This window comes from Odocoileus virginianus, chromosome 3 (assembly GCF_023699985.2).
Source record: "Odocoileus virginianus isolate 20LAN1187 ecotype Illinois chromosome 3, Ovbor_1.2, whole genome shotgun sequence".
Taxonomy (NCBI): domain Eukaryota; kingdom Metazoa; phylum Chordata; class Mammalia; order Artiodactyla; family Cervidae; genus Odocoileus; species Odocoileus virginianus.
Genome location: NC_069676.1, coordinates 79,349,968 through 79,362,796, shown reverse-complemented (window position 1 = coordinate 79,362,796; position 12,829 = coordinate 79,349,968).

Genomic DNA, 12,829 nt, shown 5'->3' with positions numbered 1-12,829 from the left:
TAAGAAGAGGTGGCAAGAATACACAGAAGAACTCTACAAAAAAGATCTTCATGACCCAGATGATCACGATGGTGTGATCACTCACCTAGAGCCAGACATCCTGGAATGTCAAGTCAAGTAGGCCTTAGAAAGCATCACTACGAACAAAGCTAGTGAAGGTGATGGAATTCCAGTTGAGCTATTTCAAATCCTGAAAGATGATGCTGTGCAAGTGCTATACTCAATATGTCAGCAAATTTGGAAACCTCAGCAGTGGCCACAGGACTGGAAAAGGTCAGTTTTCATTCCAATCCCAAAGAAAGGCAATCCCAAAGAATGCCCAAACTACCGCACAATTGCACTCATCTCACACGCTAGTAAAGTAATGCTCAAAATTCTCCAAGCCAGGCTTCAGCAATACGTGAACTGAGAACTTCCAGATGTTCAAGCTGGTTTTAGGAAAGGCAGAGGAACCAGAGATCAAATTGCCAACATCCACTGGATCATCGAAAAAGCAAGAGAGTTCCAGAAAAACATCTATTTCTGCATTATTGACTATGCCAAAGCCTTCGACTGTGTGAATCACAATAAACTGTGGAAAATTCTGAAAGAGATGGGCATACCAGACCACCTGACCTGCCTCTTGAGAAACCTGTATGCAGGTCAGCAAGCAACAGTTAGAACTGGACATGGAACAACAGACTGGTTCCAAATAGTAAAAGGAGTATGTCAAGGCTGTATATTGTCACTCTGCTTATTTAACTTATATGCAGAGTACATCATGAGAAATGCTGGTCTGGAAGAAGCACAAGCTGGAATCAAGATTGCTGGGAGAAATATCAATAACCTCAGATATGCAGATGACACCACCTTTATGGCAGAAAGTGAAGAAGAACTAAAGAGCCTCTTGATGAAAGTGGAAGAGAGGAGTGAAAAAGTTGGCTTAAAGCTTAATATTCAGAAAACTAAGATCATGGCATCTGTTCCCATCACCTCATGGGAAATAGATGGGAAGACAGTGGATACAGTGCCAGACTTTATTTTTTTGGGCTCCAAAATCACTGCAGATGGTGACTGCAGCCATGAAATTAAAAGACACTTACTCCTTGGGAGGAAAGTTATGACCAACCTAGACAGCATATTAAAAAGCAGAGACATTACTTTGCCAACCAAGGTCCATCTGGTCAAGGCTATGGTTTTTCCAGTGGCCATGTATGGATGTGAGAGTTGGACTGTGAAGAAAGCTGAGTGCTAAAGAATTGATGCTTTTGAACTGTGGTGTTGGAGAAGACTCTTGAGAGTCCCTTTGACTGCAAAGAGCTGACTCATTGGAAAAGACCCTGGTACTGGGAAAGATTGAAGGCCAGAGGAGAAGGGGATGACAGAGGATGAGATGGTTGGATGTCATCACCGACCTGATAGACATGAATTTGAGCAATCTCCGCTAGTTGGTGATGGACAGGAAGGCCTGGTGTGCTGCAGTCCATGGGGTCGCAAAGAGTCGGATACAACTGAGTGACTGAAGATTTTGAGAGCAGTGAAACAGTTCTGTACGATACTATAGTAGTAGGTACATATAATTTTAAATGTATTCAAACCCATAGCAACGTATTATACAGCACAAGTGAACCTTAATATAGACTGTGGACTCTGATGATGTGTCAATGTAACAAATATTGTAACAAATGTACCACATTGGTGCTGGATGTTGATAGAGAGGTTTTCTCTGTGTGTGTGTGTGTGAGAGAGAGAGAGATGGTAACAGACAGGAAGGGATATAAGGGAACATTGTACTTTGCACTCAATTTTGGTATAAAACTGAAACTGCTCTAAAAATAAATTCCATTTAAAAATATTTTAAAGTGTGGAAGGGGACGACAGAGGATGAGATGATTGGATGGCATCATCGACTCAATGGACATCAGTTTGAGCAAACTACGGGAAACAGTGAAGGACAGGGAAGCCTGGCGTGCTGCAGTCCATGGAATTGCAGAGTCAGACAGGCCTGAGCGACTGTACAACAACAAAATGTGACAAATAATGTTATACCAGTTAGAACAAAAAACAATGTTGCCAATAAACTAAGATATAAGTGCTTTAATAGCACTTAGTTGTATTATACATACATACATATATATATATATATATATATAAAGTCAGAAGATCTTGTGATATGTCACTCTACTACCTTGCTGTCAAAAATATACAATAACATTTCATAGTCAAGGATTTCTGTCAGCTCATCCGCGCCTGCCTCCGTTGCAGAGACTCAGCTGGCTGAGTGTTGTGGGTGAGGCAGTGGTATGAAGGCACAGCCAACATGAGTTTACACTGGCACACCCCCTCCAGAGCCCCCACTGGGGTGGCCAAGACCTTAAAGGTATTGCCATTCGGCTTCTGCTTTGGTCCAGTCATGCTTTTCCTTTTTTTCTCTTTATTGTCACCGTTTTTGATCTCTGTCACAGTTGTAGATATCTTGTCACCCAAACTTTCTCACTGTTTGCTTCCCTAATCAATGTGCCATTTAAAGTCAAGACTGTATCATTACTATTTATTATAAATATCTCTTAATACCTCATATAATGCAATTTAAATATGTCCTATTCAAGACCAAAGGCTCAATAAATGTATATTAGAGCGTCTTACTCAGGCTTCCAACAGCTACTGGCATTGAGGTAGGGTATAGAAAAAGGGTCTCTCGTTTGTTAGGTGTATATGGGAAAAGAGAAAAGAGTTAAATGTGAGGGAGAACACAGGCCAGGAGGCAGGAAGGTGCAATGAATGCGCGGCAGTAGAAAGGAAGATGGTTTTTCTTGAGAAGGATGCCACTGGAAAGGGAAATTGGGGCAAGAATAGATTGAGGGTAGGGGAAAGCCCATCATGATCAAGATTTTTTCTGTGTTTAGCTTCACACCCAGATAACTGTTAACAAGTTTTAGCTTGTATTGAAGCAACCAATGTTACCGTCCATTTAAAGTGGTAGGGGGTGTAAAATGTTTGTTTATAGTACTTACGACTTGGGTAAACTAATTGCCCCTGATCCATTTAAATTTAATCTTTTGCTTATATAATGGAATTACTCTTATCTACCTTTTTCCTTACCTTATTTGCAAAAATATACACTAATCATCTATAGATCCTAATGCTGGGAAAGATGGAAGGCGAAAGGAGAAGGGGGCAGCAGAGGCTGAGACGGTTAGATAGCATCACCAGCTCAATGGACATGAATGTGAGCAAACTCCGAGAGATAGTGGAGGACAGAGGAGCCTGGAGTGCTGCAGTCCATGGGCTCACAAAGAGTTGGACATGACTTAGCGACTTGAACAACAGCATAGATATGTTGCAAAGATTGCAAAAGTACTTTAAAAAGACAGGATGTAAGAGTTAAGTCATTTACCTTCTCCTGCTTGATGGTGTTTGAAGTTCACAAAATATATTTTTGCAGTTATATTGTAGATAGAGAGGAAGCAATAAATGTGAAATTACCTTTAAACAACTGAGCCACCTGGTGGATCTTGTACCTAAGAATTTGGCTTCCCTTTTTCAAATTATGTTTTCTTAAGGACCACAAAATTTTCAAACCACCAGCAGATTTCTTAAAATTTACTTGACTATGAAACCAAGTCAAATTAAAGGATATTCATGAAGCCAGTGAAACAAAGATAGCATGCCTTCCCTTTGTTTCCCTTGGGCAAACATGCCATGAAATGAAAGATCCAGTATCTTTCTACATATTAACGCACACGGTGCCACTGCCTTGAAGGCAGCCACACAACATTCAGAACTGTTGAGGATACGCTGCCAAAAGTACAGACGGCCTTGGCAGCAAAGAGCAACGTTTTGCGTATTTGTGCTGTGCCCGTCGCAGTGACAGCTGCTGAGACAGATTTCAAAGTCCTCTACACTGCCAGTTACCCACGTATTTCTATCCTTGGCACCACTTTCAAGAATAGCAAATGCCAGCTGTTCCTTCTGGCCATGGAGGCAGTGCATAGAAATGCTTCTGCCCCCAAAATAAATAAGAAATAAATAACAGGGACAGTAAGTAAAATCTAAACTGAGGGGATAACCAACCAAAAAAAGTTTCTATTTGCACTTCCAACTAACACATCAATACTTTGGCTCACACTTTTTCCAAAACATCATGCCACTACTAATGTTTCCTGAAAATACAAACAAAACTGAAAAAAAAAAAAACTGTTAATAGCCTGGATGATGTGTTATTTGAGGGCTTGGAGGAATTTCAATATGTTCTTTAAAGAGTGCCAGAAAATATCAATATCCTATAAATCTCAGTAGTCAATGCAGTGCTTCCTAGCCAAACTTTGTTGGTTTGATAAAAGTTTTTTAAATACTCTGACAATTATATAATAATTAAAATCAATTTAATGGGGAAAAGGAGACTTTTTAAAATATTGGGAACATGTGGGAAATACCTAGATAAAGAAGTCTGTTTATATATAGGTTTTTATTCAATATAAACAAAGGACTGATAAAAATAGAGGATGGCATCATGTTTAGTTAAAACTTAAAATAAATATCTACTATTATAAGACCTCCATAAATATTTAATAAGCTTCCTAGTTCCCCTTTTATAAATGTTTTTATACTTTTTATCTTTTTTATTTAAAATAGACTCATAAATACATTAGCATAACATTGAAAAAAATCTATTTTCACCAAACTCCTACAATCTGTCAGTAAAAGAAGAAAATAAGTTAAACTTTCCTATTGGTTTTAAGTTCTGCATTGGAAGCACATGTGTTTTTAATTATTTTTATAACATTTCATAAAGCACATTGCAATATTTGTTCAAATTAACATTTGCACTGATAAACATTTTGAAACTTTTCTGTCTCTGATTATATAAGATTTTTGATATGATGCCTATCATTAAATATTAAAATGTCAGTCTTAAATTGAGAGGAAAATGAGGACATAATTGATTTTTTCTAATTCTTAGTTATAGTAAAGGCATATGTAAAATATGGAAATTGAACTGATGAGCTACTGTTGCAATAATATGAACAACCCCTCACAGAATGATTGTGCTACTCATATATTTTAAACTTCATTCTAATTTAAGATGTATTCTGGAAAACAGGAGAATGTGTCATAATTGTTGTACACATGGGATGAAAATTAGATGGTATATTAAAATATCTACATAATATTTGAGTCATGACAAATATGGGCTTTTCATTCTAGCTACTTTCTACCAGCTTGTTACGCTTTCATTTTATTTTATTTTCTTAGAAATTAACCAGTTCTTTCAAAGGAGCCAAACATTTATTCATCCAACACCAAGTTTATTCTTTCTTCTCTTTAGAACATTTATTCATCTCATACCCTCTGGTCTTCTTCCTTCCCTTTGGAATTGAAAGCTTGCCTGGTTCTCAGTTTGGTTTTATAAAGTCTATCATGTTACATTTGAAAGGCAAAGGATTCTCTACCTAAATCCTTTTATTCTCATCAATGATTTTTTTACAAACTTTGAAATGATTCCTCTTCTCTTTCATGTCCCCCTATCCAACCTCCTCTCAGAATAAGTAATGTCTCTAAAGCTTATACACTCAACATTTGCAAGCATACAGGCTTCAAAGTTGAAGCAGTTGGTTCAGAATATTCCTAATATTACAAATGTTGAAGGACTGCTCACAGATTTGGTACTGTCAGAAATGCCAGCTCTCAGATGCTGCTCTCACAGGATATCATACATACCTGGGCCATAGACACATTCATGATTTTGACACTTGAGCCATAAGCTTACCACCATGCATTCAGGGAGGTTTATGTTACCTTTAAACATATTTGGGATGATGTGCTTTTATTACCAAATTCGTTTTAGCAAAAATCTTTTTCTTTTCTTTTTATTTTTTTTTAATTTATTTGTTTGTTTATTTTACTTTACAATATTGTATTGGTTTTGCCATACATTGACTAGCAAAAATATTTTTAAAATACAGCAGTCAGTATAGGGTTGACTTGAGTTTACTAAATCCACATAGTTTTGCATTTTTTCATAGTTTCAGAGTTTATAGTTTGATTCCTTTTTTTTTTTTTTCTGAAATGATAGATTTAGACTAGAAGTTCTATTTTGGTACTGACTTAAAGTTTGCACTTTGAGAACTGGAAGTGAAATTTTGTTTTCTTTGGCTTTTGCTTTCTTTGGGGTACGAAGTGTTTTGTTTTAATCACATTTTTCCTGGCATTTGCTCCAGAGGTTTTTTGTCAGAGTGAGCACACATGTATCTTGGAGGTATTTGATCTACCACCTTTGGAATTTATTCTGTAGATATGGCATCGGGAAAATTCATCTCTAGTTTCTTGGTTGAGAATGTCTAAATATTCTTACTAAGCTTGTGTTTCTTTGCCTTCAGTTTAGAATCTGATTTTTCACTATTTAAATTTTTAATACTTTTGTGTTTGTGGTGTCTTATTTAACAATTTATTTAGCACCTAGTACATAGCAGACAGCTAACACACTGTCTCTAAAAATCCATACCTACCCTGCATTTTATAGTTAAGGGCAATGAAACTCAGACAACCTAAGATATTTGCCCTAGAAAACATAGCTTAGAGATATAAAAACAGGCTTTGAATTCATACTTGCCTAGTTATACAAAGCATATTTTTTCCCTGAAGTTTACCATGATGCTTTCTGGTTTATTATTAAATTTTTTTAATCTAAATTTAATATGGAGAGGGAGACTGAATTTAGGGGTAAGTGGTTATAGGACACTTCAGCTGTACTGATACTAAGATTTTACAAGATATGCGTTCATGTGTTGTTTATTAGAAATAAAATATGGAGAACAAGATGGTGGAGGAGTAGGTGGACATGGAGCACATCTCTCGCCATGGATACATCAGGAAAACACCTTCAGACCCAGAAGTGCATGCAGAACTCCAGCTGAGAGTAGACAGGAGTCCCTGACCAGTGGGAAAGAACATACAGAACTAATCAAAACTCAGTAGGATGAAGGAACTACGGAGAAAAACAGAAGTGTTAGTAGGCCTGGACCTGCCCTCGGTGGGTGGGGGAACTGAAGCAGGGGTCTGATCCCCACATCGGGGCAACTGTCTGAGTCAGGGGAGAAACATTTAAGGCTGAGAGTGAAACAGCTGGCCTGTGGCCGCCTAAATGGAATGAGAATCGGGCAGTCCTTGCGGCAACCTTACATACCCCGGACAGGGACAAGGGTGCCCTCGAAGGCGCAGTGGCTGGGGGCCTACGACTGTGGAGCAATCCTGGGGCAAGGGCTGCTGTTGAGTGTGGAGAGACTGACTGAGGGGAGGTGAGGGAGGAGACTGTGGTGGGAAAGCCTGTGGAGGAGAGCCAGGCCGCCAAGGAAGCAGGACGATACTGCTGAGTCACACGTAGGGGGTGGAGCCATCACCACAGCCTCTCTCCCCACACACCTGCATCAGAGCTGAACAATAGAGAGGCTGGTCCATCAAACCCCTGACACTGAACCACGGAGGAGGGCCCCACCCGGGGTGCCCCTTTAAGAGACCGACGTGCTGATTTTTAAGTAGGACCCCAGTCAGGGGGGCCCCTCTCAAGTGCCTGACATGTGGAACAACAGAGAAGGACCCCAGGCAAGGGAGCTCTCTAAGTGCCTGAGTGGATGGAGCTATGGAGAAAGGCTGGCTAAAGGGGCCTTCTGAACACCAGCTACAAGAGGCCCGAAAAAAGACTGTGGTAGGGCCATAACTCCTGCGGTGGAGGCGGTCTGTGTCCCTGCACACTTGGGGCCACCAGGGTCGCCACAAGCCAAGCAGCTGCGCCACCTTCATGCTCAACTCTCACTGGGGCAGAGCCACCACAGGCAAAAACAAGTCTTATATCTATGCATGCAGCGTCGCTTTGGTCATGTCCAACTCTTTGCAACCCTGTAGACTGTGGGCTACCAGGCTTCTCTGTCAGAGGGTGTTCTCTAGGCAAGAATGCTGGAGCTTATTGGCCAGTATTGGTTCTCATACCCTTCTAGAGCACTATGTTTCCTGCTGCCCTAGCTGCCAACTCCCCTGAGTAGCTGGTGCGGCCAGAACCCCTGCAACCCAAGCGGCTACACCACCTCCACACCTGGCCCTCACAGGGACAAACCCAAGTCCTCCAGGGCAGCCTGTGGAGCAAACCCCAGTGGACGACCTGCATGCAGAGGTGAAAATAAAACAACAGTTGAAACCCAGGGGCAGTGTGGCTAAGAGAGAAGACCCAAACCTTCCCATCAGTTGTACATGCTGCAGATTAAGTCCACATGATCAACTAGGCAGTCTCTATGTGGAATACATAAAAGGATACTGAGAGCTCCCACAAAAGAAAAGACACTAGTTCTGATAGCTGTGGACCCTGGAGGCCAGAACACAGAGGAGTGGAAGCAGATTAGAATCTGAGCGGCCCCCTCAGCAGGTCAGGGGTAGGTACAGTGTTGGAGGGCGTCCTGGGGAGGTGAGGAGGACTGTGACTCCCAGCTTGGGAAAGGACTCTGACAGCAGTGACTCAAGAAAAACATCTATTATTCTTATGTTTTGACTTGTTCTGTAGATTCTTTTGGATTTTTTTCTCTTTTTCTCCCCTCTGTTGTAGTTGTCAAGTTTATTGGCACTATGAAATCAAATTAAGCTTTTGAGATTTTAATTTTTTCCTCAGTCACATTTTTTATTGTTGTTATAAACCTCTGCCTCTATGTTGGGCTTTTGCCGTTCTCTGGAGCATTCTTTTTTTTTTTTTTTCTTCTTTTCTCTTTTTTTAAATTTAATTTTTAGCTTTTTAAACCTATTATTTTTTGTACATTTGTTCCTTTGTTTGCTTTCCTACTTTTCTTTTCACCTTGCAGTTAATCTCTTGTGTATATAAATCTTCTTTATCTACCTCTATTTAACTTTGCATATCTATTCTTTCTTTTCTTTCCTTCCTTTTCTCTCAACATATTTGTTACTTTCATTTACATTGCTTTATTCCCCATTTGGCACCTTGCTTTAGTTTTGTTTTCCAGTTTGTGCTTTAGTTGGTTTTGTTCTTAACTGCTAAATATAATACTTGATTTCCTTTGTTCTCCATATCAATCTACTGTACTTTTAGTTGGAATGTTTTGACTTTGCTTATGGGTGTGTATGTATATGTGTATATTCCATTATTTTAATTATTATTTGCCTGATTTTGTAACTGCTATTTGTCTGGGGTTCATCTTTGTTTTCCCATTTTTGGGTAATTGTTTTAATCTCACTTAATGCCATAACAAGCCACTTGTGGAATCTTCACTCCTGACCAGAGATCAAGCTCTGAGTTGTTGGAGAGGGAGCCTTGACTCCAAGACTTTAGACTACCAGAGAACCAATCCTAGGGAGTATCAAATAGTGAGAACTCACACGAAGGAAACCACTTGAATACAAGACCTGGCATCACCCAACCATCAGTAGCACCCTGTGCAGGGTGCCTCATCTGAGCAGCAAACAAAACAGAAATACAAACCCCAATCATCAGTAGACAGGACTGCCACCTCACTCAGCCCTGCTCATCAGAGGAAAAACAAACAAACAAAAACTCAGCACAAATCTCACCTCACACAAAGCTTACCCAAACCACTGGACCAACCTTAGGAAACATTAAGAAAATGGCAATAGGAAACCAAGAGGAATAAAGAATTCAACTTTGAAGCCTGGGAAAAGGAGACTGCAAACACGATAAGTTAAAAAAATAATAATAATAAAGAAAAGGCAGAGAAATACTGCACAAATGAAGGAACAAATTAGAACACAAAAGTCCAAATTAATGAAGAGGAAATAGGCAAACTACCTGAAAGAGACTTCCAAATAATGATAGTAAAGATGATTAAAAAGCTTGAAAACAAAATGGGGAAAATGCAAGAATCAATTAACAAAGACCTAGATAATTAACAAATAAACATATAGAAGCAAACAACACAATTACTGAAATTAAAAACAGTCTGGAAGGAATCAAAAGCACAATATCTGAAGCAGAAGAATGAATCATTGAGCTGAAGATAAAATGGTGGAAATAACTTCTGAAGAGCAGAATAAAGTAAAAAGAATGAAGAGAACTGAGGATAGTCTCAGAGACCTCTGGGACAAAATCAAATGCACCAACATTTGAATTATAGGGTTTCCAGAAGAAGAAGAAGAGAAAAAGAAAGGGTATGAGAAAATTTTTGAAGAGTTTATAGTTGAAAATGTCCCCAACAAGGAAAAGAAAATAGTCATTCAAGTCCAAGAGGCACAAAGAGTTCAAAACAGGATAAACTCAAGGAGAAACATGCCAAGACACATACTAATCAAACTAACAAAGACTAAACACAAAGAAAAAATATTAAAAGCAGCAAGGGAAAAGCAACAAGTAACACACAAGGGAAACCCCATACGTTTAAAAGCTGATCTTTCAGCAGAAACTCTGCAAGCCAGAAGGGAATGGCAGGATATATTTAAAATACTGAAAGGGAAAAATCTACAACCAAGATTACTGTACCTGGCAAGAATCTCATTCACAATTGGTGAAGAAATAAAAAGCTTTTCAGACAAGCAAAAGTTAAGAGAATTCAGTACCACCAAATCAGCTTTACAACAAATGTTAAAGGGACTTATATAGTCAAGAAATACAAGAGAAGAAAAAGATCTACAAAATCAATGCCAAACAATTAAGAAAATGGCAATAGGGATATTTACATATCAATAATTACTTTAAATGTAAATGATTAAATGCTCTAACCAAAAGACACAGACTATGGATACAAAAACAAGATACACCTCCTAAAGTAATGGAAATAAAAACAAAAGTAAACAATTGGGACATGATTAAACTTAAAATCTTTTGCGTAGCAAAGGAAAGTATAAGCAAGGTGAAAATACAACCCTCAGAATGGGAGAAAATAATAGCAAATGAAACAACTGACAGAGGATTAATTTCCAAAATATATAAGCAGCTCATACAGCTCAATAACAGAAAAACAAACAACCCAGTCAAAAACTGGGAAACAGACCTAAACAGACATTTCTCCAAAGAAGACATATGGATGGCTAACAAATACAAGAAAAGATGCTCAACATCGCTCATTATTAGAGAAATGCAAATCAAAGCTACAATGAGATTTCACCTCACACTGGTCAGAATGGCCATCATCAAAAAGTCCACAAACAATAAATGTTGGAGAGAGTGTGGAGAAAAGGGAATGCTCTTGCACTGTTGGTGGGAATGTAAATTGATACAGCCACTATGGAAGACAGTATGGAGATTCCTTAAAAAACTAGGAATAAAACCACCATATGACCCAGCAATCCCACTCCTAGACATATACCTTGAGGAAACCAAAATTGAAAGAGACACATGTATCCCATTGTTCATTGCAGCACTATTTATAATAGCTAGAACATGGAAGGCAACCTAGATGTCCACTGACAGATGAATGGATAAAGAAGTGGTGGTACATGTACACAATGGAATGTTACTCAGCCATAAAAAGGAATGCCTTTGAGTCAGTTCTAATGAGGTGGATGAACCTAGAACCCATTATACAGAGTGAAGTAAGTCAGAAAGAGAAAGATATCATATTCTAACTCATATATATGGAATCTAGAAAAATGGTACTGAAGAATTTACTTACAGGGCAGCAGTGGAGAAACAGACATATAGAATAGACTTATAGACATGGGGAAAGGGGAAGAGAGGGTGAGATACGTGGAAAGAGTAACATGGAAACTTACATTACCATATGTAAAATAGATAGCCAATGGGAATTTGCTGTCTGGCGCAGGAAACTCAGACTGGGGCTCTGTATCAACCTAGAGGAGTGGGATGGGGAGGGAGATGGGAGGAAGCTTCAAAAGGGAGGGGATATGTGTGTACCTATGGCTGGTTCATGTTGAGGTTTGACAGAAAACAACAAAATTCTGTAAAGCAATTATCCTTCCAAAATAATAATAATAATAATCCTTTAAAAAAAAAAGGTAGATAAAATTGTTCTAAAGTCTACCTAGCAGAGTAAAAAAGATTATTTAATAAATTGTGAAAAAGGAAAAAATAAAATATGTAGTTTGAAATGCAGTTGGACTTCAAGTTTATAAAGTTTCTACTTTAACAGCTGAGTTAGAAAAAAGTACCCTCAAACTCTGTAAGTAGAATTAAGTATTTTGTGGTAAATCATGGACTAGTTTAGCTTTAATATCTGTTCAATTGTGGAAAAGCTGAGGTCTGACTTTAGTTTTTTATAAGTATAGATTCTGCCTTAAAAGGAAATTTTAAGGAGTGTTTATATTTTTTCCTTCAAAAAAATAGATGAGAAGGATAATAAATTCCTAGCATTTATTCCCTAGGAAAGAAACAACATGAGACCTAAGTTTTTGACGCAGTTCTTTTCCTGTGTTGGTCATCTAAGACATACTTAACCCCCTAAGCATGTCGTGTGTTTCTCCACTCAGAAGTATCTCTTGCACGTCATTCCCTGGATGTTATTTCCCAAGTTCTTGAGCCAGTCTAGACCAAGAAGTTTGTGTGTGTGTGTGTGTGTGTGTGTGTGGGATGAGAGAAAGAGCAAGCACGTGCTTTGGAAGGAACTTTTGATTTGTTTGGTATGTCTTAGAATTGCACTTAGAGACAGGATTTTTCACACAAGAAACATACTATGCTAAGTAATGAACAATGAATACTTAATTAAAGTGAAAATTATCTGCCAGCATTCTTGGCAGTCCCTGCTAGGCCCCAGCAACACACAGTGTTTCATTATCAGAGGTATTCAATAGCAAAGATATGTGTAGAAAAAGATTTGCAAGGCATATTTTTGAAGGCAGGGAGGATGATAAAAGCCTGTGCCCATCATATTGACACCTGAGTTTG